This window comes from Dermacentor variabilis, chromosome 11 (genome assembly GCF_050947875.1).
Source record: "Dermacentor variabilis isolate Ectoservices chromosome 11, ASM5094787v1, whole genome shotgun sequence".
Classification (NCBI taxonomy): domain Eukaryota; kingdom Metazoa; phylum Arthropoda; class Arachnida; order Ixodida; family Ixodidae; genus Dermacentor; species Dermacentor variabilis.
In genome coordinates this window covers 123,176,735-123,188,331 of record NC_134578.1, presented here as the reverse complement: position 1 = coordinate 123,188,331, position 11,597 = coordinate 123,176,735, and the positions used below count along the sequence as shown (strand labels likewise).

Genomic DNA, 11,597 nt, shown 5'->3' with positions numbered 1-11,597 from the left:
CGTTAAAATAACTATGTTCGATTCATTTAAAACGGCGGTTACCGGACTGTGTGGGGTAACGTAAATGTATTTATTGCGAATGCACTTTGTCGCATTTCTTATAAACGAAAACCGATCCTTTCGAGACCAGTTCAACAAATTTACATCCCAAAACGTACCGCATATGTCAGCTATGTGTTTCGTAAATTTCAACACCTTTTCATATACCTCGACGCTCGGTCTAAATAAGACTATACATGCTATTGCATCGATTATTTGAACGTGAAATCCAGTACATTCACGTAATGTATAAATAAACATTGGTAAACAATCCACTATAAGCCATTCGTATGCAGTGTTTATTATGACGTTATCGTGGGTATCGTCCAACATAGATTCGCGTTCATCATTACCCAGAGAATATCAATAGATTAATATATCGTTTATCATTACGTATAACCACTCGTTGGGGTTAAATACTTCATTTGCTTGCGTATCTGGCGATGACAACATACCATACGTTTCGCATAAAAATGTACATTTCGATTCCAGATGTTCCTGTTTGTATAAAGCGGTAGTATTAAGTATAGAAAATGTGTTGCCCGCGGTATCGAAATTATCTTCTTTCAGCCAGTTCAAATTATGAAGTTCGGCCATACAAGCTTCACTCGAATGAGATATATCTGTATAACGAGTGTTAGATTGTGGAACACTAAACATAAGCAAACAAATATCTGCATTGATGTGTTCTATTAAATCTCTAGGACGTAAATAACAATGCGTGCATATTCGTGAAAACGAGTCCCGTTGCTGTTTGGTGAAACTCCCGTTAAACAGGCGTAGGGGATTGGTGTACCAGAATGGTTCAGCAAATATATTTGTAATTGATTGGAGGGCCTAGGTTCATTCTGTGGCCCAAATGCTGGTGCAAATGTTCCTGGGGCCTGGGCTCGTGCTTCTGGAAATGACGGGGGCTCGATGCAAAGCTCGCTCACCTTGTGTTGTAGATCTTGCACATAATCTGAAAGTAGAACAAACCAGGTACCTTCAGTGCTGCATTTTATTTTAATGCGATATCAAATATCTTGAGAGGTCACCTCATCTGGAAACAAATAAGTAAAATGAACATTCTATAATTAATGCATCATGTGAAACTTTGCTCCTTGTCTGTCGCTGCGAGTGTGGTTCGCCAGTATTGTGTCAAAGTAGCAAGAACGTTGGCTTTTCTGCATTGAACCTAGCTCTAAAGATAGATAATGTCTACTTGTGGTAAAACGTATTATTGAAAAAAAAAAGCTGTCTATGCATCCCGATCGAAGTTACTTCAAAAAGCGTTGCACGATGCTTGAATATGCAACGAATGCAGTACATGCCGCTATCCTGATTCCATAACCACCCACGAAAAAAAAAGATTGTTCTGCCACAATCTACAGTGCTCTGCTCCTTACAACACTAGCTTGTGAAGTGCTTATAAATAGAATGTGAGGTGTAGTTTTGTTGAGAACTTGTAGAGCAGAACTGCTAACTGAAAGACAGGCGTGACACAGAACTTGCCAAATGTAGCAGCCATCTGTAGTGGACTTACAGTCATCATGCTGTGTCTGGCCTTGGATGTCTCGCTGTGCCATTGCTGTGTTCCATCCTTTGTTGTTGCTTGCTCTCTGTTGGCATTTTCGTTGAAATGAAGGGCAGCAATCAGTGTTCTAGAAATGCAAGTTTTCCCACAAGGTTAATTTTCAGCAGTACTTTGAGAAATTTTTAGGAAATACTTGTCTGCCTAAAAAATTAATAACGCATGAATGATTACCGAGCCTTCATTCCCTCAGGTGTGTATGCGGTGTATTTAGGAACATAGCCGTTCAGGACACTATGGAAAGATTCTAGGCTGTATGCCTGCGTGTCTGGCGAGAGCTGTCGGATGTCTTTGAGAAGCACTGGTGCCATGACAATGGCTTTGAATTCTTGGTGCGCTGGAGAGTCTAATGTGGGAAAAGATAGGACATATATGTATTGTTCCCTTCATCACAATTATAGATGGACAATGCGCATTGTCCATCTACAAGGCACATTGTGCTAAATTTGATTAATTGTGCAAACGGTTCTCAATCTCAACTGATCGACGATGTGATTACACTACACAGAATGCAGTGCCACTTAAACTGGAAGATTATTTGTATTTACCAATTTTGAGCCATGACACTCTGCTCGATCGTCCATTGAGGCAACGGGGATAGAGGTTGCCATGACCATCATCGATGTCAGCTATGTGGTGTAGGAGATTTGTCATGTCGCCACTAGTAAATCTCCATTTCCTCCGCAAGCACATGCTCACCAGTACAGAAGGTTCACAATGGGTTGTATCCAGCTGAACAGCTCCCTCCATCCGGTCATCCATAAAGCAGCGGTCAATTTTCTTCTGATGCCTGGAAAAAATTTGCGCCATAATTTCTTAGTCCCTCTCGTGTGAACTTATACTACAGGTAGATGAATAAGACTACCTAGAAGCATCAGTACAGAATGGAATTGGAATACAGTGCACTGAAAAATCTTTCTGCTCACTATTTCTGATAGCGTAGCCTGAAATAAATCTGTAGCTTTTTTATTTCAAGGCACTAGTTCCTTCATACCTAAAGGGACTCTGCCATTTTTCAAGGACTTCTTGTTTTGCATTGTCACAGAAAGCTTATTGCTTAAAGTGTAAACGTGCAGTGGTTTCGCTAGTAAGCGAGTTGTAACTTTTATAACAATGTTTTTCGATTTGCATAGTCTCTTAAAACGGACTAGTGTATGCGATGCTGGTAAAAGTGAGAAACCGGAAGCACGTAGCGTTTCTGTGGGATCACGTTGTGTAAAGCACTAAAATGACTCCAATAGCTGTCCTCAGCACATAAACTGCAAGCTTTTTAGCTTTTTGGGCCACCTATAATCGCATGTTTTCTGCAGGCACAGTCTCAGTAGTCAATCCAAGCCTTTTGTGCGACCGTCAAAGAGGCACATTGTGGTAAGCAGTGCCTACACTGCTGTTGTGACAACGCTGGCATGCCTTAATTGCGCAACGAATTTTTAACAACCTGAAAAAGACGGTGACCGTTGCATCACTCGTACAATGGTATCGGCACTGCTGCATGTCACAATTTCATGGGGGCATACTTGAAGACCCATTGATGCACCAGTCCATTTGTCTGCATGATGGCAGTGCCACTTTCAACATGCGCTAGTTGAAAACAAGAAATTAATCTCTCATGAAAAGACAAGTTAGCAGAGGCACTTAAAATACAATTTTAGACAATAAAATAATGCATCCAAGGAAAATAACCCTCTCTGCACAGCTTTTTAGTGGCACAACGGTGCTCACTTTGGTTTAACTATTTCACCGTCGAGAAACACATCATTTTTGCACCACTCTCATAGCCAAAAAGGAAATAGAATTCCTGGTTTATAGGATACAAATCTGCTGTTTGCATCAATGTAACACACAATATTATCATTCCCGCTACAATCCAAAGACATGATCCGGTGGTAGACAGTCCCTTCAATGCAAATGTTTGAAGTAGGATGACGTATGATGCATTCTTCTTTAATAAACGCTAATTGTTGCAGTCAGGAGTTGTCTTGTTGCTATTAACCAACATTAGGTGTTTTACTAGCAGCAGTAATACTGCCACGTGGTAGTGACGCTAAAGAACACAGTAGCAATACTGTGAAAGACAAAAGTAGCTTTTATTGGGCGAGCCTGTGCCCGCAAAGGCAGACTACACTTAAGGCACACCCACCGTAGTTGCTCAGTGGCTATGGTGTTGCGCTGCTGAGAACGAGGTCGCGGGATTGAATCCCAGCCACGGCGGATGCATTTCTATGGAGGCGAAATGCGAAAACACCAGTGTACTTAGATTTAGGTTCGTGTTAAAGAACCCCAGGTGGTCGAAATTTCCGGAGACCTCCACTACGGCGTGCCTCATAATCAGAAAGTGGTTTTGGCACGTAAAACCCCATAATTTTTTTAACACTTAAAACACAATGATAGCGGCGAACACAGTCGACGATCGTCGAAAATGTGATCAGCGGGTCAAGCGCGCCGGCTTTTATAGATCAGTCGTCGAATGTTCCAGAGTAACCGCTGGGACCCGCGTGTCTTCCACAGAGTTCTACACTATTCGCGTCGCGCATACCTGCAATCAGATTACACAAGTTGCGGGGAAAGACAGCAGATGGAACCATCGATAACATTCCAGAAACTTCTTTTACATGCAGGCGCGTCCTGCGCTGTGCGATAACATTTGCTTGGTGGTGAGAAGTGGTCGCACGATAAAGATAAAGAAGTACACATGTCATTGCCCCCCTCTTAAAGAGCATCGTCCCGATGCTACAAATATAAGAGCGCGAAACACAAAAGGACACTTATTAAAGAAAAGTGACAAAACAACGAAAAGAAACAAAGTCCAAAGGTCAGTTACGCGAAGTCCCAAAGTTCATTAACGCTGGTAGTACGGCTTGAGTCGCACAACGTAGACTATTCGTGAGCGGCGTCGCTGTGATTCCGAAATGCCGTGTGGCACGACCTCATAGTCCAGTGCGCCTATACGTCGGATGATCTTCTACGGTCCGAAATAGCGACGCAAAAGCTTCTCGCTCAGTCCTCGCCGGCGTACAGGAGTCCAAACCCAAACACGGTCACCGGGATGGTACTCGACGAAGCGTCGTCGGAGGTTGTAGTGTCGGCTGTCTGTGCGCTGATGGTTCTTGATCCGTAGGCGGGCGAGCTGTCGAGCCTCTTGGGCGTGCTGGAGACAGGTCGCGACGTCAAGATTCTCTTCGTCGGCGACGTGCGGCAGCATGGCGTCGAGCGTCGTCGTCGGCTTGCTGCCGTAAACCAGCTTAAACGGCGTGATCTGTGTTGTTTCTTGCACCGCCGTGTTGTAAGCAAAGGTTACGAACGGCACGACCGCGTCCAACGTCTTGTGCTCGACGTCGACGTACATTGCTAGCATGTCGGCGAGGGTCTTGTTCAGGCGCTCCGTGAGACCATTCGTCTGCGGGTGGTAGGCAGTTGTCCTCCTGTGGCTTGCGTGGCTGTACTGCAGAATGGCTTGGGTGAGCTCTCCTGTAAACGCTGTTCCCTCTGTCGGTGATGAGGACTTCTGGGGCACCATGTCGCAGCAAAATGTTCTCGACGAAAAATTTCGCCACTTCGGCTGCGCTCCCTTTCGGTAGAGCTTTAGTTTCAGCGAAGCGGGTGAGATAGTCCGTCACCACGACGATCCACTTATTTCAGGATGTTGACGCCGGACACGGTCCCAACTAATCCATCCGTATCTGCTGAAATCGCCGGCAAGGAGGTTTGGTCGGCTGTAGTAATCCTGCTGGCTTTGTCGATGGTGTCTTGCGCCGCTGACAGTCTCGGCATGTCTTGACGTAACGGGCGACGTCGGCGGTCAGACGCGGCCAGTAATACCTTTCCTGTATCCTCGACAGCGTTCGGGAGAATCCCAGGTGCCCAGCGGTTGGATCGTCATGTAGGGCGTACAGTCCTCCTGGACGCAGCGCTGACGGAACAACAAGAAGGTAGCTGGCGCGGACCCATTGAATTTAACCCGTTTCATGGTGATCACAGCTGCAGGGATAAATCAACATGCGCCAACGACAGTTGCAATAATCCTGTGTCTTCCAAAGAGCCCGAGTGATGTCGCCAGCAATTCACTGACGTTCCTTGGCTGCTTCATTTCGTGAGAGTAGTATGGGCATGGTGTGTGTGCTATTGTGGGTGGATCTAATAGGTTCTTCCGCAAGGTGCTGGCCGAAAATGGCGCAGTAATTAGGAGCGAAACGAAAATAACATCATGCCCACTTCCCAAAGCGCCATAGGAGATTTCTGGTATGTTTCAACACACTGAACTTACCTGTTGTAGTGAAGAATTTTACCAGTGACATATTCACGAATCATAGTTCAAAACTATCATTTTTCTATATAGGAGTCATAAAACAGTCTATGTTTTAAAGAATGATAAGGAGCAGGTCATAACAAGTCTGCACTGCCCTCCCTTTTGTTTTTGTTTTTTTTTTCGTAATCCCGGTTTTCAGCGCAAAAATATTTGATGTAGCAACTGACCACGGCTACTTTGCTGCGTTGAATAAGGTTTTCAATCCTCATTTGGTTGCATTATGAATGCTGTCGTGTTGACTCACATGATGCGCACCACAACAATTAAGTTTCGTTGTTTTTATAGTTATGCATGCGGTGTGGTTCTAGTGGGTTAACTGAACATCATATAAGCAATGTATATATATTTTGTCACCTTACAGCCAGAAAACTAAAACTTGCGGAATCTATCGTGCTATTTGCTCTAGCTGGCCCTAATCACCTTGCGCACGAATCAACAAATTGCATTGATAAGTGTAATATGATTTCTCGCAGGTAGCCATAATTCTGAGTTTAAAAAAAACTTGCACGACATTCCCACAGATAATAAAAGGAATGGTTGTATGCTTGTCTATACTCGTGAAGTTAATATCGAGTGTAGTGTATAGTGTTTTGTGCAGTGGGGCAGTGTTACGGTCTGTAAACTACTCGAATTTATTATTCGTTTGTAGTGCGAAGGGACACAGACAAAGACTGTAACTGCGTGAACGCCGTTAGGTATGGTTAAATAGAATTTAACCCGTAGCGGAAGGTTGCTTAAGAAAACCACAAAAACACAGAAAAAGCGCCGACCAAGAAAAGCTTATTTTTTTTTCGCAATAACGCCGAATTCAGGGATAACAACGCCGAGGAAGGCGAAAATTATGATGATAATGATCAATGTTTGTAAGATGTTCCTGCTAACTATGGGCGGTTTTAGCGTATATACGTCATCCTGATCATCAACTACAATCTGTTTTATACCGACTGCGAAACGAAAGCCTGTCGCTGATTACTTTGATATCTGAATACTCCTGTCAGGACCCAGACCCCGCCTGCGTCTGCCAGTTTCCTCATTTCAACGCACCATACAGTTCTCTTGTATGTTTAATCACGCTTCTCTTGGCACCCATTCTGTAACTCTAATACGCCACCGGTTATCTGCTCAATGCATTATATGGCGAGCCCCGCTCCATTTCATCTTTTTAATGTATGCAGAAGAATGTATACTACCCTTAGAAGGGTTGATTGTTGGGCTAGTTGGTTTCCATAATTGAAGTAATAACTTAGCGCGATAAAAACCACAGAGAAAAGAAAGGTAGACAAACACAAGCGCTATTCACAACTGTTTAATGGAAGGATAGAATCATACATATTTATCCTCTTGTCACGCATGCGCCTACTAAGCGAAGAATAAGCAGATGCACATCAAAGGTGCTTGCGCAAGAAGTCAAATTGGGCATCTAGTAATGAGAAAGAAGGCTCACTTATACACCTATCTCTATTCTGCTTGATAAAGAAGGCCTCCAGCGCATGTCTAAAAGAGGCGGTGTCGTTCCTCCCCAGAATGGTAATTTGAGAAAATCGAGTGTCACACCCACACGCGTATCATACGAAGACAACAAACACAGACACCAAGGACAACACAGGGGAAATTACTTGTGCTTAATAAATGAAATAAAGAAACGATAAATAAATGGAAATGAAAGTGGATGAAAAAACAACATGCCGCAGGTGGGGAACGATCCCAAAACCATCGCATTTCGCGTGCGATGCTCGACCAATTGAGCTACCGCGCTGCCGTTTCCCCATCCACTTTCCTGGCTTCTCATGTTTTCTAGTAGAACCCTGCGAGTGCGAGCCAGCGCCACTACTCAGAGACCTTGGCGGCGGATGTGCATCATCCTTTCGGCCGCAGGCGTCACGAGAACTTTATCTTTTTGGGTGAAGGCAACCGGTCAATAAACCCACGCCTGCTACCTGACCTTCGTTGTGTAATAAACGAGAAGAAAGGGAGTTAGCCGAAGGGCCCGATTTTTATTAGTCATATCATACCAAGACAACAAACACTGACACCAAGGATAACACAGGGGAAATAACTTGTGCTTAATAAATGAAATGAAGAAACGATAAATAAATGGAAATGAACGTGGATGAAAAAACAACTTGCCGATGGTGGGGAACGATCCCGCAACCTTCAATTGGTAGAGCATCGCACCCGAAATGCAAAGGTTGTGGGATCGTCTCTCTTAAATTCAGGGTAGCTAAAGGCTTCTGTTTGCGGAGGGTGCTTATTACGCTTTAGTTCAAGTGGTTTGATGCGCAACGTTTACAACGAAGTGACCTGGATATTGAAATATTCTAGAGGTCTTGCGCACTTTGCTGTAAAGGCCTTTGATTTTATTACTAAACAATCACTCTTTGCGCATATAAAAGCGTTATACCTAAATATGAAATCCCTACAGTGTTTCCTCGCTGCCCTGGGAGAACTAGAGGCGGCAGTGATATTATTCTTGAAAGCAATATCATAGAACAGTGTTACGCGGGACCAACGCCGCAAGTTTGAAGTATCTATGTTAATTACCCCCTTCGCAGCAAATTTCTTATACAAGCTGATGTCGAGTTGCGCAGGAAGTGTCTAATAGTCCTGAAGAAACTCGACGTGTCACAAAACTAACAATTTATGGCAATTGGGGAGATCTTATCATTGATGTGTGAGCAAAGTTCCAAAAGCGTTACTTAAATCGCGGATTTACAAAAAAAATATCTTCAAGCAGGTGCTCGAAAACGTTATACGGAAGGTGTGCGCAATGTTTCCAAGAGAGAGATTTCATTCAAGGAAAGGCATAGAGGGATAAGAAGTGTTGATCAGGTCAAATTAGGGGGATGCTAGGCGCATAAACTTGATGCCCTGGTAAGGCACGGGCACACATCGATGTTCTGTAAACGTTCCTGGACAATCCTGGCGAAACATACCATTCGACGAAATGTTGCAGATTACGTCAAATGACCTTTGCGCATGCAAGTGAATGTACGTAAACACGGGCTTATCACCGATGCGTAATCAAAAGTAAACTGGTAACTGACACTCATTCAACGGCGTATTAAGGTACATAAAAACCGATTTTGGTAATTTGTTACAGAAATTCTTTAGGTGACACCGAGCTAAATTTTCATGGAAACGGGGCTAGATTATGGGTGTTGTGCGGAAAAATGTTCACCAAATGTAGGCACATTGTGACGAAGAGCCTTTACGGCACAACGAGAGATACAGCGGATAACAACCGTGCAACGCCATCGAGCCATTCATGAAGAAATTTTTGATGGAGGAAGGAAATGCTTGGAACGTAGAACCTTACACATGCGCTTGGCATGTTCTTACCTTTGTGGGACGCCTACACGTTAGCCTAAAATTCACCTCATTTGGAAAGAGTATAAACAAAGCAGCTTAACTTATTCACCAAGGACATCTGATAAACTGACTACGAACGTATATAAGGCGTGACAATAAATAAAAGAGGGTTAAGTACTTTTTTTTGCAAAACTCATAATAAAACCAGAAGTGCGCAAGTGTGCAACATTACCCTCTGTTTTTACCAGATATAGTGAAAGCATTATTGTGCTTCTTCCGATCCACCTGACTCGGTGAATGCCGAAGGCACTTCTCTATCTTGTCTGTAATCATCTCTCCGCCTCCTCCACTATTTCTAACTCCCCGTGGAAGGTAGCAAACTTAAAATTGCGTAAACTGGTTAAAAAATTAAACTGGTTAAAACTAAATCACCCTGCTCTTCTAATCTCTCCAGCGCTGTTATCTTTTCTCTCGTACAGGTATCTCTGTTTACCAGGGCCCGTCTTCCGTGCGAAGTCAATGATAACAATAAGCTTCACAGAGACTAAATAGATGACACGCTGTCGTCCCGAAAAGCGTGCAGTGCACGGGAAAGAAGGAAGGAAAACTTTATTTGGTCCTGCAAGTAGTGATAATTAACCACTAAGCGGGCCGCTCCCACGTCGGAACCTGAAGGCCAAGCCTCACGGCCACGTCGTGAGCCTGCTGGACAGCCCAGAATTGTTCATCCAGGTCCGGACTGGGAAGTGCAGCCTCCCACCTGGACGCATCCTTGATCGCCGAGTCTTCCATTCTTTCGCAATACCAGAGCATGTGTCCGAGCGTGACTAAAGCACCACAATCTTGGCAATAAGGCTCTGTATACGTCCCGGACAAAACATGTTCAGTCTCCGTGGGCAAGGATAAGTACCAGTCTGTAGTAAGCGTAATGTAGGTGCCTGAGAAGCAGAAGATATTCACAAGCACACCAAACACCGACGCGGTCAGGTTACTGCGCGGAAGCAAGTTGGGTGGATGAGCGAAAAACAAGCTAATAAATGGAAAAGAAAAAAAATGAAAACGAAAGAGGCAAACAGTACGCGATTAACCTTTTCTGAATCGCCCCCCTAAACACTTGCACAATAGCAGCGTCATTCGCAGCCTGAATCGGAAGCTTCTTGTTTTTCTATTTCTTTAAAGCGTGCCGCCATTGGTCATTGTTGAGATCCCACAGTCTAAAAACTGTTGCACCCTTTGGGGTGTATATTTGCCACGGAACAATAATCGTCATCTGTCTTGCCCGCATTTCCTTTCTATAACGCTGCGAGCCCGCTACTTCCCAGTAACGAACAGCATGAAAGTAACGAGCGAGTAACGAGTAACGACAGGAAAGTAACGAGCGCAGCGTTTTCAAGAAAGGAAACGCAAGCAAGACAGATGACGATAATTGTTCCGTGGCAAATATACACCCCAAAGGGTGCAATCGTTTTATCGTGCAATACAACCGTGTGCCGAGGTGACGCAAGAAGTCACAGTTATAATAACAAACAGAATGATCCCGGCGAAGCCACCGATTAAGTGAAACGAAATTCTACTCTTTCGCGTGCCAAAACCATGATCTGATATGAGGCATACCGTAGGGGGGACTCCGCATTAATTCTGGCCACCTGGGGTGGTTTAATGTGCACTTGATGCATGGTACACGGTCATTTTTTGCACTTCGCCCCCGTCGAAATGATGACGCCACAGCCCGGATTCGACTATGCAACCGGTGGTTTAGCAGCGCGACGCCACAGCCACTACGCCACCACGGCGGGCGCCACTGCAAAAGTAGCCGTGAGGCCGTTGTTTCGGGGGTCCTGTTTTTTTTTTCTTTGCGTTCTGCCCTTTCCGCTGCCTAGTACGAGTTACTCGTGAGCATATATATAATAGCAGTATTTTTACTTCTTGGAACCTTCGTTCAAGAGAAGAACACAGGAGCAGACACAATTCGAGGCCAGGCCAGGAAGGCACCGAATCGGTTCCAATACTTCTAGACAAACATACACATATATATATATATATATATATATATATATATATATATATATATATATATATATATATATATATATATATATATATATATATGCAAGGGCAATGTCGAGCCCCCAACAGCACCCGCTTCTTTCCCCACTGCAGGGCAGACGCGGAAAGCGGCGCCAAAACAGGCCTTAAGAAAGGACAAGGCAGAGGGAGAAACTAACAAGACGGTACCTTGGTTTCTTTCTTTTTTATCTATCTCTCTCTCTCTCTCTTACGTTATGTCTTTTCCGAAGGAGGGCCTCAATCGGTTCACTTTTCATCGATGTTTTCGTTTTAGCTTCTTTCATTCTCTTCTCTGTTTCCTAT

At 44.1% G+C, this 11,597-nt stretch overlaps 1 pseudogene; it reads right to left on the bottom strand.

Moving 5' to 3' along the window:
• Positions 1-970: 970 nt before the first annotated feature.
• Positions 971-5,907, bottom strand: LOC142563491 (uncharacterized; annotated as a pseudogene).
• Positions 5,908-11,597: the final 5,690 nt, after the last annotated feature.